Below are 14,701 nucleotides of genomic sequence, written 5' to 3' on the forward strand. Positions count from 1 at the left end.
TTGTAAAACTAAACATGTAGTCTTACCATACAATCCAGTAATTGTGCTCCTGAGTATTCACCTAACTTCTTTAAAAACTTATGTCCACACAAAAACTTGTATGTGAATGTTATACTAGCTCATTGCACCAAAAACTGCAAGCAACCAAGATATCCTTTAATAGGTAAATGGATAACTGTGCTATATCCGCAGAATGGAATTTTATTCTGCAATTTAAAAATTAACTGTGAAACCACAAAAAGACATAGATCAATATTAAATGCTTATTGCTAAGAGAAGTCAGTCTGAAAAGGCTACATACTGTATGATTCAAATTATATGACCTTCTGGAAAAGGCGAAACTATAATGATAGTAAAAACAAAAGGCATTACCTACATTTCAAAACTCAGGCTAAATGGTTGCCTACAAACGAGATAAAATTTGTGTATGTTTTGAAACACAGCATGATGTCACATTGTTTTCCAATGAATTTATTATACTGCAGAAATGCAGTTTTTTTCAAAAAATTTCCAATACTTTTGCCTTTGTAAATGTTGATATCAATGTTTAAATGGGAGAAGCAGGCAATATTTGCTTGCTTTCAAGCCTTCTCATAGGATGGTATTAATATTGGTTATTTGCCACAGTTTAGAGTCTGGTTTTCAGCTTAATAGGTTTTGATTTGGCCTTCCATGAAAGGATGTATACCAACCAAATGGCCATACATTATTACGTTAAAACCACGTATGAACCTAAATGCTCAGGTTGGCGTGGCCAGTGCATCCCTCCTTATTCACAGAGCATCAATGGGATCATGATCTAGTTACCCAGCTTCCCAAAATTCCTCATTTGTAATTGAGGTCGTTGCCGGGTTGCTGTGAGGATTAGCAATAATAAATGCAAAGCGTCTAGCACAGTGGCTTCCAAGTAGTGCTCACTCAGTACATGGTGTCCATTATTATGAAACAGATTATAATCTGAAATTTGCCTAAAGAACATGAAATTAAAGCAAAATGAGTTAGTTGAATAATTCTTAAGCTAATCATAGCCGGGTGCATCTACATATGAGGATCAGAGTCGCCTCTTCAACCTGTTACCACGTGAGTTTGATCCCAAGATCAAGGGAGACTTACTATAAGAAGAGGTTAGGTAGGTGATGTTGATTCCAGCTACTCTTTTCATTTCCTGGGTTGAAGGGAGTTTATTCAGAGAACATATTCAAAATACTATTCTAGAATAGTGTTTATTAAATCCATATACTAAATCACAATCATATTCAACCTACTCTACTGAACATTTTTTTCCCTCTGGAATCTGGGGCTTTAGATAATCTCTTGATTTGTTCTCATATGTATCCAATGGTATTCATCATATGGATTTTATTACTTTAAATTCCACATGTTATATCCAGGTTTGGGGGGAAGGGCAGAGAGCACAACTCACTATAACCACCATGTACCTACAAATGGATACGAATTTCCCTAAAATCACAGAAGGTGAAAGCTGTAAGCAGTTTGAATTTTGAGTTTGAATTTCTTAGTAGATACAATCAACGGCTTTCATCAGTTATTCAGCCTCCAAGCTGTAAGTCAACAAATATTTATTGGGAATTCAGTGGATGTCCCCAGGGATTTCAATGTGCCAGACATTGTGCTAGATGCTAGGTCACACATGATCTCTGTTCTCACGGAACTCAATCAAACATACAGTGGTTCTCTGTAAGCCTTAGAGAGCAAATTTCAATAGCCCTTCATCTTCTATAAATCTCAATGTCATGTGAGATGCTAATAATAATTACTAGATATTTTCAACCTCGATGAGTCAGAACTCTTGGAATGAATCATTCTGAATAGCTTTGCCTAGAACTTATCTAAGTATCATTACTGTTTAATTTTAGATGGAAATAATCCTAGAAACATAGTAGGCACTTTCCTGATTCCTTATGGAAAAATGTATTGACTATAATTTAACCTCTAGATTATTCAATTATCATATGAATGTCAGTAGTTATATGTGTTATAGTATATGGTACAGTTATAGATAATTGAATTGGAGAAGAATTTTACCCTATAGGAAAATAAATAGTAGAATACTATGTTTTGTCCCTTCTTGTGGCTACTTTTTGTTAATGAAAGCTTTTTTGAAGTATAATTCATATGCTATAATATTCACCCTTTAAACTGTATAACTCAATGGTTTTTAACATAGTCACAGAATTGTGTAACTATCATGACTAAGTTCAGAATAGGTTCATCACTTCCAAAGGAAACTTCATAATCGTTAGCAGTCACTTCCTATTCACCCTTCCCTGCATCCTCTGGGAATCACTAATCTGCTTTCTGTCTTTATAGATTTTCCCATTTCAGACATTTCATAAAAATCAAATTATACAGTATATGGCTTTTTGTATCTGGCTTCTTTTAGTTAGCATAATGTTTTCAAGGTTTATGTTGTAGCATGTCTTTTCTTCTTTCCTTTTTAGGACTGAATAATATTCCATTGTATTGGCATACTACATTTTGTTTATCCATGCATTAGTTGATAAGCATTTGGGGACGCTCTGAGTCAGGTCAAATAAAGACAAGCCTTGTGATTGAGTTTCTCCAGGGAGCTGCCATAAAGCTGAATTAGTGACATTTTCTACGAATAGGGCTTTTTGGGAAGTTCAAATCCATTCTTCCCCCTCCGGTGGCTGCTATACTGTTGTTTTTCACAGGTCTGTGATTGTGAGGCTGTTGGATTTCAAGGCTACTGTAGAGCTGAGGAGAGGGGGATGGGAATAAAACAAGTTAAAATACCACAAAACTCACTGGTCTTGCCAAGATTCTGCCATTTTTCCTGAATTAAACACCTCTCAGATTGCTTCAAGCCTCTAGCTAATTTCCAGAGTTCTGAAAAAGATGATTTTGAGAATTTTTGTCAGCATTCTCATTGTTCTTATGAACGAGTGGATTTTCAGAGGTCCCTACTGCCCTTCTGGAACTGCTTTTCTCCATGACTTTTTCTAGTTTTTCATCTTTCTGTTAAAATTTCAATGATTCCTTAAGCTGACATAAAACTATCTCTTTACAGCAACTCCTTTAACTATAATTTGCCACTTTTAGTCTGCAAATCAAAAAAACCAAACATGTTAGGATTATAGACAAAGCATGCAAAAATTTGCCATTACCAAATGGCACAGGGACTTGGTGATATCTTTGGTCTATGCAAATATGATTTTACAACGATGTCAGAGTGTGTTCTAGATCAGGGGTCAGAAAACTATGGCCTGAAGGCCAAATCCAGCCCGCCACTTGTTTTTGTATGGTTTGCAATGGCAAAGCAGTATGTTTAATTTACAATGACAGTATAGCTGTGCTAAAAGAATGCAAATACATTGACATTATCAGACTAGGTACTTATCACAATATTCCTAATTCACATTAAAGCACTGGTTTAAAAAATTAGAAAATTTAGAAAGACTGTCTTATCACAGGAGAATTTACAACTAAAGTTTGTTTATGAGTAGCTCATTTGGTAGCCAAGCCAGGAAAGTTATTTACTGATGGTGAGTCAATTAAATTGTGTTTAATTGCAGCAGCCAATAAGTGTGCCCAGAGAAAATAAAATTAATACTACTGACATTTCAGCAAAAACAGTTGCTTAAAGAGTTGGCATTGGGGGGCCGGCCCAGTGGCGTAGCAGTTAAGTTCACACACTCCACTTCTGTGGCCTGGGGTTCACGGGTTTAAATCTCAGGCACAGACTGACGCACTGCTTGTCAAGCCATACTGTGGTGGCTTCCCATGTAAAGTAGAGGAAGATGGGCTCGGATGTTAGCCCAGGGCCAATCTTCCTCACCAAAAAGAGAAGGATTGGCAATGGATGTTAGCTCAGGGCAAGCCTTCCTCACACACGCACACAAGAAATATTTAAAAAAAAAAAAAAAGAGGGGCCGGCCCATGGCATAGCAGTCAAGTGCGCACGCTCCCCTGCTGGTGGCCCTGGTTTGGATCCCGGGCACTCACCGAGGCACCGCTTGTCAGGCCATGCTGTGGCGGCATCCCACATAAAGTGGAGGAGGATTGGCCAGATGTTAGCTCAGGCCAGTCTTCCTCAGCAAAAAGAGGAGGATCGGCATGGATGTTAGCTCAGGGCCGATCTTCTCACACAAAATAAAGAGTTGACATTGGGAGCAATATCAATAGTCAATTAAAAAATAGGGCAAATAATTTTGAATGGTTTCCTTTGGTTCCTTATGAGTTGACAAATGTTACGGATATTTAGTTGTTGTTTATTAAAGGAGCCAATGCTGAGTTTAAAGTAACCAAAAAAATTAGCCTCTATGAATAGTCTGCATGGCACAACTACCTGTGAAAATATATTTTAAAAGTTGAGAAAACCCTAATTCAGTACAATCTGAAGTGGAATCTGCTAAGATGTGTTGCAACTGATAGTTGTAAAAACACACATGGAGCAGAAAAAATTCCTAGTTAGACAAATTTACAAATCTTCTGAAATGCGAGGTGTATAAAGACTATGGTTATTCATTGTATTATTCATCAGCAGGTATTTTGTGGAAAATATTTTAGTTTGTTATGAGTTATTTGCCCAAGAGTGTCAATAGTGAACTTCATTTGCTCCCGTGGACTTCACCATTGTTAGTTCTGTGAAACTTTGTCAGAAATAGAAGCTGAATATCCTGAATTGCCTTACCACAGAGCAGTTCAAAAGCTCAGTCAAGATTTACTATGATTTTTTGAGCTCTGGGTCAAATGTGAAATTTTTCTGAATGAGAACTGCCCTCAATCACTATTATTGAACACTAAATGGCTTTAAAACTTAGCATTCACTGCGGGTGTGATAAGTTTTCTTAATGAAATCAATATAAAGTTAAAAAACAAAGCAGAACTTATATGTGACACATTCTGTGATAAAGTCATTACAATGACAATTATTTTTCTTTGAATCACAAGTAATGTCGTGTTTCTTTATACACTTCCTATTATGTCAAAAGTTAAAACAAGAAGTGAGATCACTGTTTCCACACAAATTTGCAGTGGATGTATTTTCTTTCTTTTTTTTTTTTTTGTGTGAGGAAGATCAGCCCTGACCTAACATCCATGTCCATCCTCCTCTTTTTTTTGGCTGAGAAAGACTGGCCCTGGGCTAACATCCGTGCCCATTTTCCTCCACTTTATATAGGATGCCGCCACAGCGTGACCTGACAAGCGGTGCCTCGGTTCACGCCCGGGATCCGAACCCAGGCCGCCAGCAGCGGAGCACGCGCACTTAACCGCAATGCCACTGGGCCAGCCCCTGGATATATATTCTAATCTCAGTTCCATGAGTGCTTTTTTTCTTTTGGACCTTGATGCAAATGCAAGGGAAATGTCTGAATTTTTAAGTTCATTTAACTGTGCAGTTGAGGAGTTTCCACCTAACCTTCTATTGCAAGTGATTAATCTGCTATTTAATCACATGCTAAAAGGCAAATATCAAGAGAAGAGCCTAAGAGAATTCTATAAATGCCTCCTAAGTGATGACTGTGCTCAATTAGAATCATATGCTCATGGAGCACTATCTGTATTCGACGGTACTTATATGTGTGAAAAGACATTGTCAAAGATGATATGTGTAAATCTCCTTAGGATCAGCATTAACACATGAAGATTTGCAATTGATTTTGATGATAAAGAACACTAACTTTTAATGCCATATTAAGCAAAATTCCTTTAAAATTCCTTTCTTTTCATGAGTAGATCTGTAATACAAAAAATATATTCATGATTATTAATATTATTATATTTTGGATATCATCAAAGAGAAATTGTGAAAATTTATTTTCTCTCTTGTTATATAACTACCTATATAATATGAACTTTGCCTCTTGGCCTGCAAAGCTACATATTTACTATCGGGCCCTTCACAGAAAAAAATTTGTCGATCCTGTTCTAGATAGGTAAGTTGACCACTGTTGCTTCAGATGACTGGAAGTAATAGGTAAAGACTAATTTTGCAAAGGCATTAGTTCTCACCCCCCAGCTATTAGTAAAGTTTTGAGTTTAGATTAAAAGAGTGTTGAAGAGCTTGGAAAAGCAGAGGTGAATAAAGAGTGCCCACATAAAGAGCAATTGACTCTTCAATTATATAATCCCAATTTTCCACTGAAACCAAAAAATAGCTATATATATGTAGAAGATAAAGGAATCAAAAAGTAGAATAAAATAATCATTCAGACATCTGAAACTTGGTGTGGTTACTGTTAGACTTTTGCCCTGTAATCCTGAGTGATAGAGGATGAGTTCCTGTGATGTGGTCAAATGGAAGAGATTGGGAGAAGATTTCACAAAATATGTAGTTTCTTTATTCTTTTACAGAGTGATGAGAGCTCAGACATAACTTGGAATCTATTTCCATGGATATTGTGATATAAAAGAAAAAGAAATGATAGGAAAACATTGCATTCTTGCAAAATAGTCAAGAAAATGCTCACCAGGAAGGCAAATATTATTTATATTTGTATTAAGTATCTATATAATTCTGTGCAAATGTCAATTTATTCTAATCTATGAAAGCCAGAGCTTCTTAGTTGAAAACCTTGACAATGCACTATTTTGGGTCTTCCACTTGATCTGCAAGGGCAGTGAAAAGGGACATGCATGCACTTCTGCCTGCTGGATGACTAGTGGTGGACCATGGGGTGATCTTGTCCTGATGTGAGGACACAGCAAGAAAGAGTCAAGTCAAAACCCACTTATTAGCATGAACAATGGTTCCATGGTACAAGAGACATTTAGGTGAGACATAAGAAGGAATTTTATTGCCAAAAGGTCTGTGTTTGTGTGTGTTTTTGGTGGTGATTTTTAAATTACAGGAAAGTTCCCAGAGAGTTTGTAGAATCATATTCTCTCTCTCTCTCCTCTCTCCTCTAAATGGCTGCAACTAAGTACATAATATTGGAAAGGCAATAAATGACTTCTACAATTTCCTTCTGGAGCTTCAGCAGTAGGGGTAAGAGATGGGGCATCCAGATGGTTTCTTGATGCAATAGGCCTCAGCTTCAAGAAATTCATATAGAATGTCATCTATATAGTCACACATAAGAAAAGTCAAGGACTTGATGTGCTGCAGAAACTTAATTTCAAATTAGAGGTGAACAGATGAGGATGAAGATTCTACTTCTTTCCTTTTGTTCTCATTCATCTTGAATTTAAAGAGCTAAAACATAGAGAGCATCTAAGTAAGAGTGCTTGTGACCTTCTTTCCTTATTAGGGCTATCTCACCCTGTGACTTCTCTTCTATCTCCCACTAAAAAACCCTGAGTCTTACCTTTCATCTCTAATAACAGCCTGACTTTAATCACTTCTTCTTATTAAAGAACACTAACCACAACCTTTCCCTCCCACCAGAGACCTCTAATTCTAGCTTTTCACCTTTAATCAAGGCACACCACTTTTAAAAAACAGCCATCATGTAACGCATAGAGCAGGAGGAGGGCTTCACGTCATGAGTGATCCCAAGTGGCCTCCATCTCCATTATCTCCGTTGCTTCTTGACAGGTCGCTGGTGCTAAGTAAAATGTTATAACACTCAGGATGCCTTTATTCAGCAGGCTTCCCGCCAGTGATGGCTTCCAGATGTGAGGAAATTTTAAAAGTCTGTGGCCCTCAACACATCATTAGTTCCTTCCAATGTTTCCAAAATTCTGTAATCACCAGCACACTAATAATTTGTCTCCATTTCGACATCCAGCAACAGATATTTCAGGGAAACCAAAGAATGTGGATAAGAAGACTTCACAAACAACTTCCTATTTATAGAAAAAAGAATCCACTAGTGTTCATGTACTCTGGAATTATTTTTATTTCCTATCTACAGTTTGTACCTTTCTATTTGATACCTCTTCTTCTCTCTCTGCCTCACATGCACACACAAGCACATGTGCGCATTCACACCAGTAACATTTTGATGGATGCTTTTTTTACAGTCCTAGTTTCTTTTGGGGGTTATTATTGTTAGTAATTGCCCAGGCCAAACCTCTCACTTCACTGCATAAGGAAAGAATTTTTGTCACGCTAATCTCTGACCCAGACTCAATCCCATAAAACCTTAGAAAGTATACCAGTAGAATGAAATTGAGCTAGTTTTAAGATATTTCACATTTCTACTTCCTACCTCAATATCCACCAAAAAAGAAAAAGAAAAGTCTTTGGCTTGAACTTTGCATTTGTTTCAGTAACGTGTATCAGCGTAACTGACTTAGTTGTTCAGTTCCCAGTCCAATGAACAGAGAAGACTGTATCGCAAACCATCTATGAAGGGAAAATATTTTTCATTTAGGTCAACTTCTATGTTTATAATGTCATTTGATATTTAGAAAGTGTGGGGTGGTGTGAGAAAGAGCACCTAAAAATACAACCTCATGCTGAAAAGATTGGCTGAGAAAATTGTTCCCGTGAGATGTGAGGCTTGCCCGAAGCCCCAGGCTGTTCTGCCCAGGGCAGAAACTCCAGTCTTTATTAAAGGTACCTGCTGCTCTGGGTCATGTCTCATTTGTCCTCACATTGTAGGAAATCCCAAATGCAATATCCATAAAATATAAAGAGATTTAAATGAAGGTCTGTCTGGGGAATGGGTCTTTTTTATTAAAAGAGGGAAACTGTCTTTTTTGTCTTTCTCCTTGATCTTCCGTCTGGTAACAGTTTAAGTTCTGAGATGCCCACATGCATGTTTTCACGGAAAATGCTCTGCAGAAAGCTGTCAGTTTCTACTCCTCAGAAATAAAGCAAAGCCTAGCGGAGGGATGCTCAAATGCGAGCTCAGAGTGGGTGTATCTAACAGAAACACCACCCTATTCTTGCGCTGGGGCTACTCTGACCTCAAGTCTAGCTTCTAAGCAAAAGGGTGGAAAAAAATGTCTTTGTGGAGATTTTAAATTGTAAACATTGAAAACAGAGGCCGTGGATTTGATAGACTCCATCTGTAAAGCAACATTTAAAGGCAAACAGAACACTCTGTTCACAGCTGATTTGCTTTATGTTAGAACACAGTTTACATTCTCCTATGTGGGCTGAAATGATTACACTGAATATAATGATATCCTGGACTTTTATACATATCCTTTTTAAAATACCATTTACAGATGTTTTTTAAATCACACCTACAGTGTTTACTATTAAAGTTTATAATTTCACAACGACTTCTTGAAGACTTTGCATATTCAAAGAATCAGGAGACAGGAACCAGAGGGAGGTTGGAAGACATCATTCACTGGAATCTGCTTGTCTTAAAACATCCACGTCTCTGACCACCTAACTGTCCTTTCTTCCACTGAACATCAACCAAACTCATCTGTAGACATGGAGGTGTGGAAGGTTGTCTGGGCACATCATGGAAGGGTTTCTGGGCATGGGCTTTCGAGTGTTTTATTCTTCCTTCTCCCCTCTTCCTCCTTTTCTAGGAGCTTTTCCCCATTCTGGCAGTAAAGTGACCAGTTTTAGTATTGAAAGTCTCCTGTCCTGGGAAACCCCTGTTCTGAGCAAACAAGAACAGCCAGTCACCCTTGCTGCTGCACAGTGGATTTCTTATTCCCCTCCTTTCCTAAGGTTTCCCTCTTGGCAACCAAGAGGGCTTGGTGCTTTGGAGATAACCAGTCTGCTGTCAGCGCACGTCATGTCCCATGAGATTTCATGGCAGGTTTTTTTCTCCTTTTACACAGTAAAGGAGGCTCAGCAAGAATATCTGGTCAAGCTGGAGGGAAGGCACAGAGCCTCGTGCATGCTTTCCCCTTCTCTTGGAAAGGAAGTGACCACAGAGGCTGTTCTAACAGGGAAGGTGGATTGTGCTCCCCGCCTTCCTGAGCTTCTTCCACAGTCTCTTGGTCCTGCAAGTTTCTCAGAGCTCACAGGAGCCCTTTTCTGCTTACTCATACAGAGGTTCCTAGGGGAATGGACTGTAAAAAAATTATCCATGTTTTTAAACCTTAAGTTTCCCTCCAAGATAAAAGTAATGCCTTGTAATGAAGAAATGACAACCAGGTGAAACCTAGAAAAAAGAAATGTGGCCATTAAGGCTCATATTCTGAAATCTGACTGTAGCATGTGTGTAGGTGTGTAAGGGTGTACGTACATGTGTGTAAGATGGAGAGAGAGATAGAGAGTGAGAAAGACCAGCACAAGATAGAGTGGGAAGCACTGATGATACAATTTGCCCTCACATCTCCAAATTTTAGGTGCTTTTCTCCTTGCCAGAACACAAAGGTGGTATTCAGAACTGACAATAAATGAGTATTTTCAGGTTAGGTGTGAACTGAATAGCCTTGTCACGTGTACAAAGTCATTGGAGAGAAGGCAGCAGTAGCCTACAAGATACAAAATCCTCAGCAGCACCGAAGGCATCCTGGGACTGAGTATTTTTCCTCCGTTTTTGGTGGGAACTTGATCGCTGCCTTCAACACACAGTTGTAATGGATTTTTTCAAAGATTGAACCATGCATCTGAAACTCCTGGACCCACAAACACATTCCTCCTCTCCTCCCCAACATTCGGCCAAGGGACTTGTCCTTCTCCCTATGCCAAGACTTTATGAAACTTGTTATTTTTATTTAACTCAAATCTTAAGCAAAAAATATATCGTTCTGTATCCAGGCCAGAAAACTCTCTTCTGAGAATTTATAAGCCACCTATGGAGTTTTAAAGAGGTTGCAAATGGAATGGTCACATGCCAGGATTTCTTAACACATCCAAAAATGAGGCCTGCAAAAGAAAAAAAGGAACTATAGGTGCTTTTCGAACTTTCTAATAGGTATTGTGAACAGCGGAGGATCTCATTCATTGGTAGATCATCTTCAAGAACAATCTGAGTGAAGTCTGTAAATTGGAGGAAATAATGACAACAGATTTACGCTCTTGGAAACCATGCTTCCTGACTTGTCATTGAAACCTACCCCACCTACTTAATAAGGGTTTTCCTCCATGGTTTATCTCTCTCCCTCATCAGGCACCACCATTGGAAACCAAAGGCACATGGTTTTCATTTATATTTTCTTTGAGGTGATGGGCTTCATAAAGGATATGAATGCTATGGACGTGAGAGAATAAAAGTTCTCGTCGGAATGGTTCCAGAAAGCAGAGAAGAAAGAGCCTGCCTTCCTTAGCTGGGACATGTTCAAGCATGTGCTCCTAAAACATTGGCTTTAGGCATATGAAAGCAGCCTGAAGAAAGACAGTCATCAGCAAAGAAAGCTGGGGGATTCTTCATTTCCATGTCGCTCTGCATATCCACGAGTGGACTGGCTGCAAAGGCTGTTCTCACCCAGCACATTTGACCTATCAACTTCCACAGGTGGAAGTCAGAGACCTGACTCTGAGGATAGTTAAAGGTTTAATGCCTCCTGGATGCTCTCAGGTGGAAGTACCACACTTTGCTTGGACAACCAGAAGCCTATCTTGTGACCAGTGAACTCATCCCACCCTCATCCCAAACGTTTCTTGCTGAGGGATCTCTCAGATAACTCCTACCATGTTTCTTGCCGAGCTTTCCCACACAGAGGGCCCCTTCACTTGAGAAAGAGGCTTCTACTGTGGTCAGGATGTGGCTTTTCTTTTTTGCCCTGAATGACTTAAATGGTGCCTTGTGGCTACCTTTTCCTCCAAAAGCATCAGTCTTTACGTTATACTACTTGTTTCTAAGTTCTAAGACTGCTAGTGTTGCACATTCTCATAGATGATTTATTAGTCTCTTTAGGAAGGTATATTTATGCAAGTATCATGTCATTTGCAAGGCATATGGCAGAAGGGAGCTTTCGTTAAGGGATGGTGAACTAAATTGCATCAGGTTTTGCTTTGGCAAGGACACCAGATGGATGCCTTTGTGATGAAGTGGGTCTCCTCCAGCTTTTTCTTTTATGCAGGGCTCCAACAGGTGTTTCCTCTGAGGCATATCTGTTTTCCATAACATCAGAATGAAGAAAGATGTTGTCTGTGACAGCTTGTGTACATAGATCATGCTTTTATTATGATAGAAAGGTGTACAGTGATTGATTTGCTATTCTGAGTCAAATTAAAATGTGCTTCGAAGATCATCTTCCATTTGCCAAAAGGGCATTTAATTTCCAGACCAAGGACTCTTGAGGGCGTGGGGGGAGGGAGGAGGAGAGGAAGTGTGAAAAAGCTGAAGAAAGTGACCGGAAGAAAAGTGGTAGCGGTTGTTGTAGACTTGCGTGCTGAGGGCGGGGAGCAGGAAGTCACCTCCCTGAAGGTAACTTGTGTACATTGTATCAACATCTGAGGGACAGTGTTTAGGAAACTACCCGTAGAGAGAAAAGAAGGTTCTATGAATGAGTAACATAGCCAGTTCTCCAAATCCTTATAAAAATCAAAACCAGACTCAGGTCTTAGGTGTGTTCCCTGGTGAGTCTCTTTAACAAGCTTGGCAGAAAGCCATCACCATGGTGCTGTCTAGTACTATTAAGAGAGCATGTCTTGTGTGGCTCTTAGAATTCTGGGTTAGAGCTCATGACTTACCGATATTTAAACCACCAAAAGGCGTGTTAACAAATGAACAAAGTAACCCATTTTGGTCAAGCTGACCTTGAAGCTTCTGTTACTACATCTTCTGGCTAGTTAAATGACTAGAATCCACTAAGTTTATAGGTAGGATTTAAATGGAGAGGAAAATAAAGAATTGTACCCAGGCCTTGGCCGATCTTGTTAGCAATTAGCCTCTCTACTTTTCCAAACCTTTCTCCAATGCCCCATCCTTCTACCCCAGCTTCTCTGTCTGGGTCCTCTCTCTACCCCATTACTTTAGGTCTGAGACATAAACCTAGGTTTAAGTTCCTTTGTCTGAAAAATGATGACTTAAGATAGCACTTTAGAAGCTAACCTGGTTAAAGAGAGCGAAACCGCTAGTCATTATGTTGGAGTCTGAGTCTTTGGGCCAGGTGTTGAATAACAAGCTATATTAATTCATGAGGAAAATCTCCAACCCTTCAGCACAGAGAGCAATAGGTTGTATTTCTCCCAGGATGTATAGTAAAATCTCACAGGAGAATGCTGTCATAAGCCACCAGGGTTGAACCTATAGTGTGACATAGTACAGTATGTCCCAAAAGGTGTTTCAAGGGATAGTAACAGATATTTCTAAATAACTAAGTAAATAAAATAAGTAAGTACATAAGTAAATAGTAAAAGTTTTTGTGGTCAAGTAAGTGTGTGAATCACTGGAGTATAAAAATTTTAAAGGATTTCTTTTCTGTAAGAGTTTTCAGAACCTTTCATGTGCTAAAATGTAGTATGAATCTCAAAGAGGGGATACTTTTCTCAAAATTTATTTGACTACAGAAAACATTTCTTCAGGACTTCTCCAGTTACTAATATTCCATGGAACATGTTTTTAGAAAAGATATTTGTGTTAGGACTTACGTAAGTGGACTTACGCTGTGGTAACAACCATGAAATCTCAGTGGCTTAGCACAAAAAAGGTGTATTTGTTGTGCGTGTTACATGTCCAGTACAGGTCAAGGAGGAAAGGGCACTCGGCTCCATGTAGTCACTCATGCAGTCAGGCCGTCATCTCTACAAAGGATTGGGAGAGAGCCTGATTCTTACACAGGGGCTTTTTGCTATGTCAGCCATCACTTCTCACATTCCGTTGGCCAGAACTAGTCATGTGGCCCCACCTAACTGCCCATGTGCTAAGGAAGGAAAGGAGAATTGAATATTGTGAGCACCCATAATCTCAACCTCAGCATTATATTCAAACGCCAGGTTTACAATTTGTTAGCTCTTTGACTTTTAGCCATAAAATAAGGTATGTTCTTTAAAGTCTCTGGCAGAGACAGAAATTCTCACAAAATATTTCAATTGTTTCCCACGTCCCTCAGTCCCCTCACAGTTAGCAGGAGACATGGGACTAGTTCTGGCCAATGAAATGTGAGCAGCAATGATGTGTAATATATATTATGGGTGAGAAATAACCTATGTTGTGTTTAGCCCCTGGGATTTTGAGATTGTTTCTACAGCCTACACCTAGATTCTCTTGACTTAAATAGGTCCTTTCTAACCTTCAACTTTCTGTGATTCTAAAATGGTTTCCTCTCTTTTCGAACAAGCAAATATGCATTCCTTAGGATGTGAGTGGGATTATTCCAAAGATCATCTAACTCTTTTGGTGACTGAATATATTCCATGATAAGCATGGTCCCTAAGTGCAATGAGGGGGGATCATGTGGAGGGCTTTGCCAGGAACTGAGATCAATATTAGAGGAAAGTCTAGCCCAATATAGGCCAGTGACGGAAGCTGTAAAGAGTGCAAAATGCATTTAATAAGTAAAGATGTTTCTACAGAGACTCATAAGGAGAGATATGGAAATGAGAGCAGAGGAAAACAGGCTAAGGAGAGAGATGCCACCCATGACTCAATCTCACAGCCTTTTAAGTCCTGCATTCAGGTACCCAGAATACCTCTCATGATTTCTCCCAAGCAATAGTAGCATCCTGATACTAGCCAAATTAAGAGCAGAAATAGCTACCTTCAAGGCACACATAATCTAAGATAAAAAGAGAGACTGACGGATCTGTTAAACACACACACAATCCTTATGGCTTTTGCCCAGAGTGCATAGTGTGTCTTCACCTGTGATATAGTCTGGACATTCAGCTCTTGGTGTACTTCAGACTTGAATCTTTATTCCGGAGTTTCACAAACCCGAGGTCATTCTCCTTGTGTTATTCTTC

At 39.1% G+C, this 14,701-nt stretch overlaps 1 protein-coding gene across 1 annotated transcript in view; it reads left to right on the forward strand.

Annotated features, from left to right (window-relative positions):
* Window positions 1-14,701, forward strand: part of KCNU1 (potassium calcium-activated channel subfamily U member 1) — a 134,223-nt gene that overhangs the window by 92,408 nt on the left and 27,114 nt on the right. The window lies entirely within an intron of this gene.

The sequence above is a fragment of the Diceros bicornis genome, chromosome 29, assembly GCF_020826845.1.
Source record: "Diceros bicornis minor isolate mBicDic1 chromosome 29, mDicBic1.mat.cur, whole genome shotgun sequence".
In the NCBI taxonomy this organism is placed as follows: domain Eukaryota; kingdom Metazoa; phylum Chordata; class Mammalia; order Perissodactyla; family Rhinocerotidae; genus Diceros; species Diceros bicornis.